The sequence below is a fragment of the Balaenoptera borealis genome (assembly GCF_965194805.1).
Source record: "Balaenoptera borealis genome assembly, contig: HAP1_SCAFFOLD_81, whole genome shotgun sequence".
NCBI lineage: Eukaryota > Metazoa > Chordata > Mammalia > Artiodactyla > Balaenopteridae > Balaenoptera > Balaenoptera borealis.
In genome coordinates, this window is record NW_028123982.1 from 1151231 (window position 1) to 1170982 (window position 19752).

General features: G+C 46.2%; 1 long non-coding RNA gene across 1 annotated transcript in view; it reads left to right on the forward strand.

The window, feature by feature from the left end:
* Positions 1-16587, forward strand: part of LOC309621256 — a 144141-nt gene extending 127554 nt beyond the window's left edge. The window contains exons 2-3 of the long non-coding RNA XR_014239875.1: positions 3342-3415; positions 16488-16587. This is a non-coding gene — a long non-coding RNA (uncharacterized lncRNA). The remainder of the gene's footprint in view (positions 1-3341; positions 3416-16487) is intronic.
* Positions 16588-19752: the final 3165 nt, after the last annotated feature.

The window sequence follows — 19752 nt, forward strand, 5'->3', positions numbered from 1 at the left end:
GTATCATGGAGCATTGTTCTGAAAGAGGTCATGGGGCAGTGTAATGACAAGTATCATGGAGGATGTGATGAAAGGAGTCATGGAGCATTGTGATTAAATGGATCATGAGGCATTTTGATGACAAGAGTCATGGAACATTGTGATGACAGGGCTAATGGAGCATTGTGATGACAAGGGCTATGGAGCATTGTGATGAATGGGGTCATGGGGCATGGTGATGACAGTGGTCATGGAGCATTGTGATGACAAAGACCACGGAGCATTGTGATGACAGGTGTCATGCAGCATTGTGATGAAAGGGGTCATGGATCACTATGATGACATGGGTAATGGAGCATTGTGATGATACGGGCATGGAGCATTGTGATGACAGGGGTCATGCAGCATTGTGATGACAGGGGCCATGCAGCATTTTGATGACATGGGCATGGAGCATAGTGGTGACAAGAGTTCTGGAGCATTTTGATGACAAGGGCATGGATCATTTTGATGACAGGGGCCATGAAGCATTGAGATGACAAGGGAATGGAGCATTGTGATGAAAGCGGTCCTGGAGAATTGTGAGGAAACGGGTCATGGATTATTGTGATGGAAGGGTTCCTGGAGCATTCTGATGACAAGTGCCATGGAGCATTTTAATGAAAGGGGTACTGGAGCATTGTACAGAAATGGTTCATGGATCATCGTGATTACACGGATCATGGAATATTGTGATGACAAGGGTTTCGGAGCATTGCGACGACAGGGGTCATGGAGCATTGTAATAGCAGGGGTGATGGGGCATTGTGATGACAGGGGCATGGAGCATTGTGATGACAGAAGTCATAGAATATTGTGATGACAAGGGCCATGGAGCATTGTCATGAAAGGTCTTATCTGGCATTGTGATGAGAGTGGTCATGGAGCATTGTGATAAAAGTTGTCCTGAAGCACTGTTATTACAGGGGCCATGTAGAATTTTGATGACAAAGGCCATGGAGCATTGTGATGACAGGCATCATGGAGCAATTTGATGAAAGTGGTCATGGAGCATTGTGATGAAATGCGCCATGGAACATTGTGAAGACAAGTGTCCTGGAGCATTGTGATGACAAGGGCCATGGCCAATTCTGATGACAGGTGTCATGGAGCATTGTGATGACAGTGGTCATCTATCATTATGATGAAAGGTATCACGGAGCACTGTGATGACAGGGGCCATGGAGCATTGTGATGACACGGGCATGGAGCATTATGATGAGAAGTGATCTGGAGCATTGCGATGACAAGGGTATGGAGCATTGTGATTACAGGGGCCAGGGAGCATTGAGATGACAAGGGCAGGGAACATTGTGATGAGAGTGGTCATGGATCATTGTGATGATATCTGTCATGGAACATTGTGCTGACAGGGGCCATAGAGCATTGTGATGACAGGTGTCGTGTGGCCTTGTGATGACAGTGGTCATAGAGCATTGTGATGAAAAGGGTCATGGAGCAATGTGATTACAGGGGCCATGGAGCATTATGATGACAAGAGTTCTGGAGCATTGTGATGATAAGGGTATGGAGCATTGTGATTACAGGGGACCAGGATCATTGTGATTACATGGGCAGTGATTATTGTGATGACAGGGGTTCATGGAGCACTGTGTTGACAAGTGTCATGGAACGTTGTGATGACAGGGTTCATGGAGCATTGTGATGAGAGGGGCCTTGGAGCATTATGATGATAGGCGTCATGGTGTATTGTGATGAGAGTGGTCATAGAACATTAGAATATTGTGATGAAAGGGATCATGGAACAGTGTGATTACAGGGGCCATGGAGCATTGTGAATGCATAGGCCATGGAGCATTGTGATGACAGGGGTCAAGGAGCATTGTGATGAAAGTGGTCATGGAGCACTGTGATGACACGGGAATGGAGCATTATGATGACAAGAGTTCTGGAGCATTGTGATGACAAGGGTATGGAGCATTGTGATTACAGGGGACCAGGAGCATTGTGATTACATGGGCAGTGAATATTGTGATGACAGGGGTCATGGAGCACTGTGATGACTAGTGTCATGGAACATTGTGATGACAGGGATCATGGAGCATTGTGATGAGAGGGGCCTTGGAGCATTATGATGATAGGCGTCATGGGGCATTGTGATGACAGCGGTCTTGGAGCATTGTGATGAAAGGGATCATGGAGCAATGTGATTACAGGAGCCATGGAGCATTGTGAATGCATAGGCCATGGAGCAATGAAATAACAGGGGTCAAGGAGCATTGTGATGTAAGTTGTCATGGAGCATTGTGATGACTATTGTCCATGAACATTGTGATGACATGGTTCATGGAGCATTGTGATGACAGGTGTCATGTGGAATTGTGAGGAGAGCGGTCATATAGAATTGTGATGAAATGTATCAGGGAGGACTCTGATGACAGGGGCCGTGGAGCACTGTGATGACAGTGGTCATCTAGAATTGTGATGAAATATACCAGGGAGCATTGTGATGACAGGGGTCATGGATCACCGCAATTATAGGGGCCATGGAGCATTGTGAATACAAAGATCATGGAGCATTGAGATGACAGGGGTCACGGATCATTGTGATGACAAGGGTCCTGGAACCTTGTGATGACACGGTTCATGGAGCATTGTGATGACAAGGTTCTTCAAGCATTGTGATGACACCGGCATGGAGCATTATGATGACAAGAGTTCTGGAGCATTGTGATGACAAGGGTATGGAGCACTATGATTACAGGGGACCAGGAGCATTGTGATTACATGGGCAGTGAATATTGTGATGACAGGGGTCATGGAGCACTGTGATGACTAGTGTCATGGAACATTGTGATGACAGGGATCATGGAGCATTGTGATGAGTGGGGCCTTAGAGCATTATGATGATAGGCGTCATGGGGCATTGTGATGACAGCGGTCTTGGAGCATTGTGATGAAAGGGATCATGGAGCAATGTGCTTACAGGAGCCATGGAGCATTGTTAATGCATAGGCCATGGAGCAATGAAATGACAGGGGTCAAGGAGCATTGTGATGTAAGATGTCATGGAGCATTGTGATGACAAGTGTCCATGAACATTGTGATGACATGGTTCATGGAGCATTGTGATGACAAGTGCCATGGCGAATTGTGATGACAGGTGTCATGGGGCATTGTGTTGAAAGGGGCATGGAGCATTGTGACGACAATGGTCATGGAGCATTGTGATGACTGGTATCATGGAGCATTGTTCTGAAAAAGGTCATGGGGCAGTGTAATGACAAGTATCATGGAGGATGTGATGAAAGGAGTCATGGAGCATTGTGATTAAATGGATCATGAGGCATTTTGATGACAAGAGTCATGGAACATTGTGATGACAGGGCTAATGGAGCATTGTGATGACAAGGGCTACGGAGCATTGTGATGACAGGTGTCATGCAGCATTGTGATGAAAGGGGTCATGGATCACTACGATGACATGGGTAATGGAGCAATGTGATAACAGGGGCCAGGGAGCATTGAGATGACAAGAGCAGGGAACATTCTGATGACAGCAGTCATGTATCATTGTGATGATACCTGTCATGGAACATTGTGCTGACAGGGGCTATAGAGCATTGTGATGACAGGTGTCATGTGGCATTGTGATGACAGTGGTCATAGAGCATTGTGATGAAAAGGATCATGGAGCAATGTGATTACAGGTATCATGTGGCATTGTGATGACAGTGGTCATAGAGCATTGTGATGACAGGGGTCAAGGAGCATTGTGATGAAAGTGGTCATGGAGCACTGTGATGACACGGGCATGGAGCATTATGATGACAAGAGTTCTGGAGCATTGTGATGACAAGGGTATGGAGCATTGTGATTACAGGGGACCAGGAGCATTGTGATTACATGGGCAGTGAATATTGTGATGACAGGGGTCATGGAGCACTGTGATGACTAGTGTCATGGAATATTGGGAGGACAGGGATCATGGAGCATTGTGATAAGAGTGGCCTTGGAGCATTATGATGATAGGCATCATGGGGCATTGTGATGACAGCGGTCTTGGAGCATTGTGATGAAAGGGATCATGGAGCAATGTGATTACAGGAGCCATGGAGCATTGTGAATGCATAGGCCATGGAGCAATGAAATGACAGGGGTCAAGGAGCATTGTGATGTAAGTTGTCATGGAGCATTGTGATGACAAGTGTCCATGAACATTGTGATGACATGGATCATGGATCATTGTGATGACAAGTGCCATGGCGAATTGTGATGACAGGTGTCATGGGGCATTGTGATGACAGTGGTCATCGAGAATTGTGAGGAAAGGTAACATGGAGCACTGTGATAACAGGAGCCATGGAGCATTGTGATGACAAAGGCCATGGAGCATTTTGATGACAAGTGTCATGGAGCATTGTGATGAGACGGGCATGGAGCATTATGATGCCAAGCGTTCTGGAGCATTGTGGTGACAAGGGCATGGAGGATAGTGATGACAAGAGTTCTGGAGCATTGTGATGAAAAGGGTATGGAGCACTGTGATTACAGGGGACCAGGAGCATTGTGATTACATGGGCAATGAATATTGTGATGACAGGCGTTCATGGAGCATTGTGATGAGAGGGGCCTTGGAGCATTATGATGATAGGCGTCATGGGATATTGTGATGAGAGTGGTCATAGAACATTGTGATGAAAGGGATCATGGAGCAATGTGCTTACAGGAGCCATGGAGCATTGTGAATGCATAGGCCATGGAGCAATGAAATGACAGGGGTCAAGGAGCATTGTGATGTAAGTTGTCATGGAGCATTGTGATGACAAGTGTCCATGAACATTGTGATGACATGGTTCATGAAGCATTGTGATGACAAGTGCCATGGCGAATTGTGATGACAGGTGTCGTGGGGCATTGTGATGACAGTGGTCATGTAGAATTGTAATGAAAGGTATCATGGAGGACTCTGACGACAGGGGCCGTGGAGCACTGTGATGACAGTGGTCATCTAGAATTGTGATGAAATATACCAGGGAGCATTGTGATGACAGGGGTCATGGATCACCGCAATTATAGGGGCCAGGGAGCATTGTGAATACAAAGATCATGGAGCATTGAGATGACAGGGGTCATGGATCATTGTGATGACAAGGGTCCTGGAATCTTGTGATGACACGGTTCATGGAGCATTGTGATGACAAGGTTCTTCAAGCATTGTGATGACACGGGCATGGAGCATTATGATGACAAGAGTTCTGGAGCATTGTGATGAAAAGGGTATGGAGCACTGTGATTACAGGGGACCAGGAGCATTGTGATTACATGGGCAGTGAATATTGTGATGGCAGGGGTTCATGGATCACTGTGATGACAAGAGTCATGGAACATTGTGATGACAGGGTTCATGGAGCATTGTGATGAGAGGGGCCTTGGAGCATTATGATGATAGGCGTCATGGGGTATCGTGATGAGAGTGGTCATAGAACATTGTGATGAAAGGGATCATGGAGCAATGTGATTACAGGGGCCATGGAGCATTTTGAATGCATAGGCCATGGAGCAGTGTGATGACAGGGGTCATGGAGCATTGTGATGAATGTGCTCATAGTTCATTGTGATGATAAGTGTCCAGGAACATTGTGATGACATGGATCATGGAGCATTGTGATGACAAGGGCCATGGCGAATTGTGATGACAGGTGTCATGGGGCCTTGTGATGACAGTGGTCATCTAGAATTGTGATGAAAGGTAACATGGAGCACTATGATAACAGGGGCCATGGAGCATTGTGATGACAAAGGCCATGGAGCATTTTGATGACAAGTGTCATGGAGCATTGTGATGAGACGGGCATGGAGCATTATGATGCCCAGAGTTCTGGAGCATTGTGGTGACAAGGGCATGGAGCATTGTGATGACAAGGGCCATGGCCAATTCTGATGACAGGTGTCCTCGGGCATTGTGATGACCGAGGTTATCTAGCATTGTGATGAAAGGTACCATGGATCACTGTGATAACAGGGGCCATGGAGCATTGTGATGATAAAGGCCATGGAGCATTTTAATGAAAAGTGTCATGGAGAATTGTGATGAGACGGGCATGGAGCATTATGATGACAAGAGTTCTGGAGCATTACGTTGACAAGGGAATGGAGCATTGTGATTACAGGGACCATGGAGGATAGTGATGACATCTGTCATGGAACATTGTGCTGACAGGGGTCATGGAGCATTGTGATGACAGGTATAATGTGGCATTGTAATGACAGTGGTCATAGAGCATTGTGATGAAATGGATCATGGAGCAATGTGATTACAGGGACCATGTAGCATTGCGAATGCATAGGCTATGGAGCATTGTGATGACAGGAGTCAAGGAGCATTGTGATGTAAGTGGTCATGGATGATTGTGATGACAAGTGTCCTGGACCATTGTGATGACACGGGTCATGGAGCATTGTGATGGCAAGGGCCATGGCGAATTGTGATGACATGTGTCTTGGGGCATTGTGATGACAGTGGTCATCTAGAATTGTGATAAAAGGTATCATGGAGCACTGTGATGACAGGGGCCATGGAGTATTGTAATGACAAGGCCATGGAACATTGTGATGACAAGTATCATGGAGCTTTGTGATGACACGAGCATTCATCATTATGATGACAAGAGTTCTGGAGCATTGTGATGACAAGGGCATGGAGCATTGTGATTACAGGGTCATGGAGCATTGTTATGACAACTGTCATGGAACATTGTGATGACAGGGTTCATGGAGCATTGTGATTAAAGGGACCATGGAGCATTTCGATGACAAGGGCAGGTGAACATTTTGATTACATTGGTAATGGAGCATTGTGGTGACATGGGCAGGGAACATTGTGAAGACAGGTGTAATGGAACATTGTGATTACAGGGGACATGGAGCATTTTGATGACATGGGCAGGCAACATTGTGATGACAGGTGTCATGGACCATTGTGATGACAATTGTCATGGAACGTTGTGCTGACAGGGATCATGGAGCATTGTGATGAGACGGTCATTGGAGCATTGTGATGACAGGCGTACTGGAGCCTTCTGAGGAAAGGTGTCATGGGTCATTGTGATTACAGCGATCATGGAACATTGTGATGACAGTGGTCATGGAGCATTGTAATGACAGGGGCCATGGAGCATTGTGATGACAGGGGTCATGGGGCATTGTGATGACAGTGGTCATGGAACATTGTGATGAAAGGGGTCATGGAGCACTGTGATCACAGGGTCCATGTATAATTGTGATGACAAAGACCATGGAGCATTGTGATGACAGTTGTCATGGAGCATTGTGTTGAAAGGGGCATGGAGCATTGTGACGACAATGGTCATGGAGCATTGTGATGACTGGTATCATGGAGCATTGTTCTGAAAAAGGTCATGGGGCAGTGTAATGACAAGTATCATGGAGGATGTGATGAAAGGAGTCATGGAGCATTGTGATTAAATGGATCATGAGGCATTTTGATGACAAGAGTCATGGAACATTGTGATGACAGGGCTAAAGGAGCATTGTGATGACAAGAGCTATGGAGCATTGTGATGACTGGGGTCATGGAGCATTGTGATGAAAGGGGTCATGGATCACTACGATGACATGGGTAATGGAGCATTGTGATGATATGAGCATGGAGCATTGTGATGACAGGGGCCAGGGAGCATTGAGAATGACAAGGGCAGGGAACATTGTGATGACAGCAGTCATGTATCATTGTAATGATACCTGTCATGGAACATTGTGCTGACAGGGGCTATAGAGCATTGTGATGACAGCTGTCATGTGGCATTGTGATGACAGTGGTCATAGAGCATTGTTATGAGAGGGGTCCAGGAGCATTGTGATGAAAGTGGTCATGGAGCACTGTGATGACACGGGAATGGAGCATTATGATGACAAGAGTTCTGGAGCATTGTGATGACAAGTGTATGGAGCATTGTGATTACAGGGGACCAGGAGCATTGTGATTACATGGGCAGTGAATATTGTGATGACAGGGGTCATGGAGCACTGTGATGACTAGTGTCATGGAACATTGTGATGACAGGGATCATGGAGCATTGTGATGAGAGGGGCCTTGGAGCATTATGATGATAGGCGTCATGGGGCATTGTGATGACAGCGGTCTTGGAGCATTGTGATGAAAGGGATCATGGAGCAATGTGATTACAGGAGCCATGGAGCATTGTGAATGCATAGGCCATGGAGCAATGGAATGACAGGGGTCAAGGAGCATTGTGATGTAAGTTGTCATGGAGCATTGTGATGACTATTGTCCATGAACATTGTGATGACATGGTTCATGGAGCATTGTGATGACAGGTGTCATGTGGAATTGTGATGAGAGCGGTCATATAGAATTGTGATGAAAGGTATCAGGGAGGACTCTGATGACAGGGGCCGTGGAGCACTGTGATGACAGTGGTCATCTAGAATTGTGATGAAATATACCAGGGAGCATTGTGATGACAGGGGTCATGGATCACCGCAATTATAGGGGCCAGGGAGCATTGTGAATACAAAGATCATGGAGCATTGAGATGACAGGGGTCATGGATCATTGTGATGACAAGGGTCCTGGAACCTTGTGATGACACGGTTCATGGAGCATTGTGATGACAAGGTTCTTCAAGCATTGTGATGACATGGGCATGGAGCATTATGATGACAAGAGTTCTGGAGCATTGTGATGAAAAGGGTATGGAGCACTGTGATTACAGGGTACCAGGAGCATTGTGATTACATGGGCAGTGAATATTGTGATGACAGGGGTTCATGGAGCACTGTGATGACAAGTGTCATGGAACATTGTGATGACAGGGTTCATGGAGCATTGTGATGAGAGGGGCCTTGGAGCATTATGATGATACGCGTCATGGGGCATTGTGATGACAGCGGTCTTGGAGCATTGTGATGAAAGGGATCATGGAGCAATGTGATTACAGGAGCCATGGAGCATTTTGAATGCATAGGCCATGGAGCAATGTGATGACAGGGGTCATGGAGCATTGTGATGAATGTGGTCATAGTTCATTGTGATGATAAGTGTCCAGGAACATTGTGATGACATGGATCATGGAGCATTGTGATGACAAGGGCCATGGCGAATTGTGATGACAGGTGTCATGGGGCATTGTGATGACAGTGGTCATCTAGAATTGTGATGAAAGGTAACATGGAGCACTATGATAACAGGGGCCATGGAGCATTGTGATGACAAAGGCCATGGAGCATTTTGATGACAAGTGTCATGGAGCATTGTGATGAGACGGGCATGGAGCATTATGATGCCCAGAGTTCTGGAGCATTGTGGTGACAAGGGCATGGAGCATTGTGATGACAAGGGCCATGGCCAATTCTGATGACAGGTGTCCTCGGGCATTGTGATGACAGAGGTTATCTTGCATTGTGATGAAAGGTACCATGGATCACTGTGATAACAGGGGCCATGGAGCATTGTGATGATAAAGGCCATGGAGCATTTTAATGAAAAGTGTCATGGAGAATTGTGATGAGACGGGCATGGAGCATTATGATGACAAGAGTTCTGGAGCATTGCGTTGACAAGGGAATGGAGCATTGTGATTACAGGGACCATGGAGGATAGTGATGACATCTGTCATGGAACATTGTGCTGACAGGGGCCATGGAGCATTGTGATGACAGGTATAATGTGGCATTGTAATGACAGTGGTCATAGAGCATTGTGATGAAATGGATCATGGAGCAATGTGATTACAGGGACCATGTAGCATTGCGAATGCATAGGCTATGGAGCATTGTGATGACAGGAGTCAAGGAGCATTGTGATGTAAGTGGTCATGGATGATTGTGATGACAAGTGTCCATGAACATTGTGATGACATGGTTCATGGAGCATTGTGATGACAAGTGCCATGGCGAATTGTGATGACAGGTGTCATGGGGCATTGTGTTGAAAGGGGCATGGAGCATTGTGACGACAATGGTCATGGAGCATTGTGATGACTGGTATCATGGAGCATTGTTCTGAAAAAGGTCATGGGGCAGTGTAATGACAAGTATCATGGAAGATGTGATGAAAGGAGTCATGGAGCATTGTGATCATGAGGCATTTTGATGACAAGAGTCATGGAACATTGTGATGACAGGGCTAATGGAGCATTGTGATGACAAGGGCTATGGAGCATTGTGATGACAGGTGTCATGCAGCATTGTGATGAAAGGGGTCATGGATCACTACGATGACATGGGTAATGGAGCATTGTGATGATATGAGCTTGGAGCATTGTGAGGACAGGGGCCAGGGAGCATTGAGATGATAAGGGCAGGGAACATTGTGATGACAGCAGTCATGGATCATTGTGATGATACCTGTCATGGAACATTGTGCTGACAGGGGCTATAGAGCATTGTGATGACACGTGTCATGTGGCATTGTGATGACAGTGGTCATAGAGCATTGTTATGACAGGGGTCAAGGAGCATTGTGATGAAAGTGGTCATGGAGCACTGTGATGACACGGGCATGGAGAATTATGATGACAAGAGTTCTGGAGCATTGTGATGAAAAGGGTATGGAGCACTGTGATTACAGGGTACCAGGAGCATTGTGATTACATGGGCAGTGAATATTGTGATGACAGGGGTTCATGGAGCACTGTGATGACAAGTGTCATGGAACATTGTGATGACAGGGTTCATGGAGCATTGTGATGAGAGGGGCCTTGGAGCATTATGATGATACGCGTCATGGGGCATTGTGATGACAGCGGTCTTGGAGCATTGTGATGAAAGGGATCATGGAGCAATGTGATTACAGGAGCCATGGAGCATTTTGAATGCATAGGCCATGGAGCAATGTGATGACAGGGGTCATGGAGCATTGTGATGAATGTGGTCATAGTTCATTGTGATGATAAGTGTCCAGGAACATTGTGATGACATGGATCATGGAGCATTGTGATGACAAGGGCCATGGCGAATTGTGATGACAGGTGTCATGGGGCATTGTGATGACAGTGGTCATCTAGAATTGTGATGAAAGGTAACATGGAGCACTATGATAACAGGGGCCATGGAGCATTGTGATGACAAAGGCCATGGAGCATTTTGATGACAAGTGTCATGGAGCATTGTGATGAGACGGGCATGGAGCATTATGATGCCCAGAGTTCTGGAGCATTGTGGTGACAAGGGCATGGAGCATTGTGATGACAAGGGCCATGGCCAATTCTGATGACAGGTGTCCTCGGGCATTGTGATGACAGAGGTTATCTTGCATTGTGATGAAAGGTACCATGGATCACTGTGATAACAGGGGCCATGGAGCATTGTGATGATAAAGGCCATGGAGCATTTTAATGAAAAGTGTCATGGAGAATTGTGATGAGACGGGCATGGAGCATTATGATGACAAGAGTTCTGGAGCATTGCGTTGACAAGGGAATGGAGCATTGTGATTACAGGGACCATGGAGGATAGTGATGACATCTGTCATGGAACATTGTGCTGACAGGGGCCATGGAGCATTGTGATGACAGGTATAATGTGGCATTGTAATGACAGTGGTCATAGAGCATTGTGATGAAATGGATCATGGAGCAATGTGATTACAGGGACCATGTAGCATTGCGAATGCATAGGCTATGGAGCATTGTGATGACAGGAGTCAAGGAGCATTGTGATGTAAGTGGTCATGGATGATTGTGATGACAAGTGTCCATGAACATTGTGATGACATGGTTCATGGAGCATTGTGATGACAAGTGCCATGGCGAATTGTGATGACAGGTGTCATGGGGCATTGTGTTGAAAGGGGCATGGAGCATTGTGACGACAATGGTCATGGAGCATTGTGATGACTGGTATCATGGAGCATTGTTCTGAAAAAGGTCATGGGGCAGTGTAATGACAAGTATCATGGAAGATGTGATGAAAGGAGTCATGGAGCATTGTGATCATGAGGCATTTTGATGACAAGAGTCATGGAACATTGTGATGACAGGGCTAATGGAGCATTGTGATGACAAGGGCTATGGAGCATTGTGATGACAGGTGTCATGCAGCATTGTGATGAAAGGGGTCATGGATCACTACGATGACATTGGTAGTGGAGCATTGTGATGATATGAGCTTGGAGCATTGTGAGGACAGGGGCCAGGGAGCATTGAGATGATAAGGGCAGGGAACATTGTGATGACAGCAGTCATGGATCATTGTGATGATACCTGTCATGGAACATTGTGCTGACAGGGGCTATAGAGCATTGTGATGACACGTGTCATGTGGCATTGTGATGACAGTGGTCATAGAGCATTGTTATGACAGGGGTCAAGGAGCATTGTGATGAAAGTGGTCATGGAGCACTGTGATGACACGGGCATGGAGAATTATGATGACAAGAGTTCTGGAGCATTGTGATGAAAAGGGTATGGAGCACTGTGATTACAGGGTACCAGGAGCATTGTGATTACATGGGCAGTGAATACTGTGATGACAGGGGTTCATGGAGCACTGTGATGACAAGTGTCATGGAACATTGTGATGACAGGGTTCATGGAGCATTGTGATGAGAGGGGCCTTGGAGCATTATGATGATACGCGTCATGGGGCATTGTGATGACAGCGGTCTTGGAGCATTGTGATGAAAGGGATCATGGAGCAATGTGATTACAGGAGCCATGGAGCATTTTGAATGCATAGGCCATGGAGCAATGTGATGACAGGGGTCATGGAGCATTGTGATGAATGTGGTCATAGTTCATTGTGATGATAAGTGTCCAGGAACATTGTGATGACATGGATCATGGAGCATTGTGATGACAAGGGCCATGGCGAATTGTGATGACAGGTGTCATGGGGCATTGTGATGACAGTGGTCATCTAGAATTGTGATGAAAGGTAACATGGAGCACTATGATAACAGGGGCCATGGAGCATTGTGATGACAAAGGCCATGGAGCATTTTGATGACAAGTGTCATGGAGCATTGTGATGAGACGGGCATGGAGCATTATGATGCCCAGAGTTCTGGAGCATTGTGGTGACAAGGGCATGGAGCATTGTGATGACAAGGGCCATGGCCAATTCTGATGACAGGTGTCCTCGGGCATTGTGATGACAGAGGTTATCTTGCATTGTGATGAAAGGTACCATGGATCACTGTGATAACAGGGGCCATGGAGCATTGTGATGATAAAGGCCATGGAGCATTTTAATGAAAAGTGTCATGGAGAATTGTGATGAGACGGGCATGGAGCATTATGATGACAAGAGTTCTGGAGCATTGCGTTGACAAGGGAATGGAGCATTGTGATTACAGGGACCATGGAGGATAGTGATGACATCTGTCATGGAACATTGTGCTGACAGGGGCCATGGAGCATTGTGATGACAGGTATAATGTGGCATTGTAATGACAGTGGTCATAGAGCATTGTGATGAAATGGATCATGGAGCAATGTGATTACAGGGACCATGTAGCATTGCGAATGCATAGGCTATGGAGCATTGTGATGACAGGAGTCAAGGAGCATTGTGATGTAAGTGGTCATGGATGATTGTGATGACAAGTGTCCATGAACATTGTGATGACATGGTTCATGGAGCATTGTGATGACAAGTGCCATGGCGAATTGTGATGACAGGTGTCATGGGGCATTGTGTTGAAAGGGGCATGGAGCATTGTGACGACAATGGTCATGGAGCATTGTGATGACTGGTATCATGGAGCATTGTTCTGAAAAAGGTCATGGGGCAGTGTAATGACAAGTATCATGGAAGATGTGATGAAAGGAGTCATGGAGCATTGTGATCATGAGGCATTTTGATGACAAGAGTCATGGAACATTGTGATGACAGGGCTAATGGAGCATTGTGATGACAAGGGCTATGGAGCATTGTGATGACAGGTGTCATGCAGCATTGTGATGAAAGGGGTCATGGATCACTACGATGACATTGGTAGTGGAGCATTGTGATGATATGAGCTTGGAGCATTGTGAGGACAGGGGCCAGGGAGCATTGAGATGATAAGGGCAGGGAACATTGTGATGACAGCAGTCATGGATCATTGTGATGATACCTGTCATGGAACATTGTGCTGACAGGGGCTATAGAGCATTGTGATGACACGTGTCATGTGGCATTGTGATGACAGTGGTCATAGAGCATTGTTATGACAGGGGTCAAGGAGCATTGTGATGAAAGTGGTCATGGAGCACTGTGATGACACGGGCATGGAGAATTATGATGACAAGAGTTCTGGAGCATTGTGATGAAAAGGGTATGGAGCACTGTGATTACAGGGTACCAGGAGCATTGTGATTACATGGGCAGTGAATACTGTGATGACAGGGGTTCATGGAGCACTGTGATGACAAGTGTCATGGAACATTGTGATGACAGGGTTCATGGAGCATTGTGATGAGAGGGGCCTTGGAGCATTATGATGATACGCGTCATGGGGCATTGTGATGACAGCGGTCTTGGAGCATTGTGATGAAAGGGATCATGGAGCAATGTGATTACAGGAGCCATGGAGCATTTTGAATGCATAGGCCATGGAGCAATGTGATGACAGGGGTCATGGAGCATTGTGATGAATGTGGTCATAGTTCATTGTGATGATAAGTGTCCAGGAACATTGTGATGACATGGATCATGGAGCATTGTGATGACAAGGGCCATGGCGAATTGTGATGACAGGTGTCATGGGGCATTGTGATGACAGTGGTCATCTAGAATTGTGATGAAAGGTAACATGGAGCACTATGATAACAGGGGCCATGGAGCATTGTGATGACAAAGGCCATGGAGCATTTTGATGACAAGTGTCATGGAGCATTGTGATGAGACGGGCATGGAGCATTATGATGCCCAGAGTTCTGGAGCATTGTGGTGACAAGGGCATGGAGCATTGTGATGACAAGGGCCATGGCCAATTCTGATGACAGGTGTCCTCGGGCATTGTGATGACAGAGGTTATCTTGCATTGTGATGAAAGGTACCATGGATCACTGTGATAACAGGGGCCATGGAGCATTGTGATGATAAAGGCCATGGAGCATTTTAATGAAAAGTGTCATGGAGAATTGTGATGAGACGGGCATGGAGCATTATGATGACAAGAGTTCTGGAGCATTGCGTTGACAAGGGAATGGAGCATTGTGATTACAGGGACCATGGAGGATAGTGATGACATCTGTCATGGAACATTGTGCTGACAGGGGCCATGGAGCATTGTGATGACAGGTATAATGTGGCATTGTAATGACAGTGGTCATAGAGCATTGTGATGAAATGGATCATGGAGCAATGTGATTACAGGGACCATGTAGCATTGCGAATGCATAGGCTATGGAGCATTGTGATGACAGGAGTCAAGGAGCATTGTGATGTAAGTGGTCATGGATGATTGTGATGACAAGTGTCCATGAACATTGTGATGACATGGTTCATGGAGCATTGTGATGACAAGTGCCATGGCGAATTGTGATGACAGGTGTCATGGGGCATTGTGTTGAAAGGGGCATGGAGCATTGTGACGACAATGGTCATGGAGCATTGTGATGACTGGTATCATGGAGCATTGTTCTGAAAAAGGTCATGGGGCAGTGTAATGACAAGTATCATGGAAGATGTGATGAAAGGAGTCATGGAGCATTGTGATCATGAGGCATTTTGATGACAAGAGTCATGGAACATTGTGATGACAGGGCTAATGGAGCATTGTGATGACAAGGGCTATGGAGCATTGTGATGACAGGTGTCATGCAGCATTGTGATGAAAGGGGTCATGGATCACTACGATGACATGGGTAATGGAGCATTGTGATGATATGAGCTTGGAGCATTGTGAGGACAGGGGCCAGGGAGCATTGAGATGATAAGGGCAGGGAACATTGTGATGACAGCAGTCATGGATCATTGTGATGATACCTGTCATGGAACATTGTGCTGACAGGGGCTATAGAGCATTGTGATGACAGGTGTCATGTGGCATTGTGATGACAGTGGTCATAGAGCATTGTTATGACAGGGGTCAAGGAGCATTGTGATGAAAGTGGTCATGGAGCACTGTGATGACACGGGCATGGAGAATTATGATGACAAGAGTTCTGGAGCATTGTGATGACAAGGGTATGGAGCATTGTGATTAGAGGGGACCAGGAGCATTGTGATTACATGGGCAGTGAATATTGTGATGACAGGGGTCATGGAGCACTGTGATGACTAGTGTCATGGAATATTGGGAGGACAGGGATCATGGAGCATTGTGATAAGTGTGGCCTTGGAGCATTATGATGATAGGCGTCATGGGGCATTGTGATGACAGCGGTCTTGGAGCATTGTGATGAAAGGGATCATGGAGCAATGTGATTACAGGAGCCATGGAGCATTGTGAATGCATAGGCCATGGAGCAATGAAATGACAGGGGTCAAGGAGCATTGTGATGTAAGTTGTCATGGAGCATTGTGATGACAAGTGTCCATGAACATTGTGATGACATGGATCATGGATCATTGTGTTGACAAGGGCCATGGAGAATTGTGATGACAGGTGTCATGGGGCATTGTGATGACAGTGGTCATCGAGAATTGTGAGGAAAGGTAACATGGAGCACTGTGATAACAGGAGCCATGGAGCATTGTGATGACAAAGGCCATGGAGCATTTTGATGACAAGTGTCATGGAGCATTGTGATTAGACGGGCATGGAGCATTATGATGCCAAGCGTTCTGGAGCATTGTGGTGACAAGGGCATGGAGCATAATGATGACAAGAGTTCTGGAGCATTGTGATGAAAAGGGTATGGAGCACTGTGATTACAGGGGACCAGGAGCATTGTGATTACATGGGCAGTGAATATTGTGATGACAGGCGTTCATGGAGCACTGTGATGACAAGGGTCATTGAACATTGTGATGACAGGGTTCATGGAGCATTGTGATGAGAGGGGCCTTGGAGCATTATGATGATAGGCGTCATGGGATATTGTGATGAGAGTGGTCATAGAACATTGTGATGAAAGGGATCATGGAGCAATGTGATTACAGGAGCCATGGAGCATTGTGAATGCATAGGCCATGGAGCAATGAAATGACAGGGGTCAAGGAGCATTGTGATGTAAGTTGTCATGGAGCATTGTGATGACAAGTGTCCATGAACATTGTGATGACATGGTTCATGGAGCATTGTGATGACAAGTGCCATGGCGAATTGTGATGACAGGTGTCATGGGGCATTGTGATGACAGTGGTCATGTAGAATTGTAATGAAAGGTATCAGGGAGGACTCTGACGACAGGGGCCGTGGAGCACTGTGATGACAGTGGTCATCTAGAATTGTGATGAAATATACCAGGGAGCATTGTGATGACAGGGGTCATGGATCACCGCAATTATAGGGGCCATGGAGCATTGTGAATACAAAGATCATGGAGCATTGAGATGACAGGGGTCATGGATCATTGTGATGACAAGGGTCCTGGAACCTTGTGATGACACGGTTAATGGAGCATTGTGATGACAAGGTTCTTCAAGCATTGTGATGACACGGGCATGGAGCATTATGATGACAAGAGTTCTGAAGCATTGTGAGGAAAAGGGTAGGGAGCACTGTGATTACAGGGGACCAGGAGCATTGTGATTACATGGGCAGTGAATATTGTGATGGCAGGGGTTCATGGAGCACTGTGATGACAAGAGTCATGGAACATTGTGATGACAGGGTTCATGGAGCATTGTGATGAGAGGGGCCTTGGAGCATTATGATGATAGGCCTCATGGGGTATTGTGATGAGAGTGGTCATAGAACATTGTGATGAAAGGGATCATGGAGCAATGTGATTACAGGGGCCATGGAGTATTTTGAATGCATAGGCCATGGAGCAGTGTGATGACAGGGGTCATGGAGCATTGTGATGACAAGGGCCATGGCGAATTGTGATGACAGGTGTCATGGGGCATTGTGATGACAGTGGTCATCTAGAATTGTGATGAAAGGTAACATGGAGCACTGTGATAACAGGGGCCATGGAGCATTGTGATGACAAAGGCCATGGAGCATTTTGATGACAAGTGTCATGGAGCATTGTGATGAGACGGGCATGGAGCATTATGATGCCAAGAGTTCTGGAGCATTGTGGTGACAAGGGCATGGAGCATTGTGATGACAAGGGCCATGGCCAATTCTGATGACAGGTGTCATCGGGCATTGTGATGACAGAGGTTATCTAGCATTGTGATGAAAGGTACCATGGATCAATGTGATAACAGGGGCCATGGAGCATTGTGATGATAAAGACCATGGAGCATTTTAATGAAAAGTGTCATGGAGAATTGTGATGAGACGGGCATGGAGCATTATGATGACAAGAGTTCTGGAGCATTGCGTTGACAAGGGAATGGAGCATTGTGATTACAGGGACCATGGAGGATAGTGATGACATCTGTCATGGAATATTGGGCTGACAGGGGCCATGGAGCATTGTGATGACAGGTATAATGTGGCATTGTAATGACAGTGGTCATAGAGCATTGTGATGAAATGGATCATGGAGCAATGTGATTACAGGGACCATGTAGCATTGCGAATGCATAGGCTATGGAGCATTGTGATGACAGGAGTCAAGGAGCATTGTGATGTAAGTGGTCATGGATCATTGTGATGACAAGTGTCCTGGACCACAGTGATGACACGGGTCATGGAGCATTGTGATGGCAAGGGCCATGGCGAATTGTGATGACATGTGTCTTGGTGCATTGTGATGACAGTGGTCATCTAGAATTGTGATAAAAGGTATCATGGAGCACTGTGATGACAGGGGCCATGGAGTATTGTAATGACAAGGCCATGGAACATTGTGATGACAAGTATCATGGAGCTTTGTGATGACACGAGCATTCATCATTATGATGACAAGAGTTCAGGAGCATTGTGATGACAAGGGCATGGAGCATTGTGAATACAGGGTCATGGAGCATTGTGATGACAACTGTCATGGAACATTGTGATGACAGGGTTCATGGAGCATTGTGATTAAAGGGGCCATGGAGCATTTTGATGACAAGGGCAGGCGAACATTTTGATTATATTGGTAATGGAGCATTGTGATGACATGGGCAGGGAACATTGTGAAGACAGGTGTAATGGAACATTGTGATTACAGGGGACATGGAGCATTTTGATGACATGGGCAGGCAACATTGTGATGACAGGTGTCATGGAGCATTGTGATGACAATTGTCATGGAACGTTGTGCTGACAGGGATCATGCAGCATTGTGATGAGACGGTCATTGAAGCATTGTGATGACAGGCGTACTGGAGCCTTCTGAGGAAAGGTGTCATGGGTCATTGTGATTACAGCGATCATGGAACATTGTGATGACAGTGGTCATGGAGCATTGTAATGACAGGGGCCATGGAGCATTGTGATGACAGGGGTCATGGGGCATTGTGATGACAGTGGTCATGGAGCATTGTGATGAAAGGGGTCATGGAGCACTGTGATCACAGGGGCCATGTATAATTGTGATGACAAAGGCCATGGAGCATTGTGATGACAGTTGTCATGGAGCATTGTGTTGAAAGGGGCATGGAGCATTGTGACGACAATGGTCATGGAGCATTGTGATGACTGGTATCATGGAGCATTGTTCTGAAAGAGTTAATGGGGCAGTGTAATGACAAGTATCATGGAGGATGTGATGAAAGGAGTCATGGAGCATTGTGATTAAATGGATCATG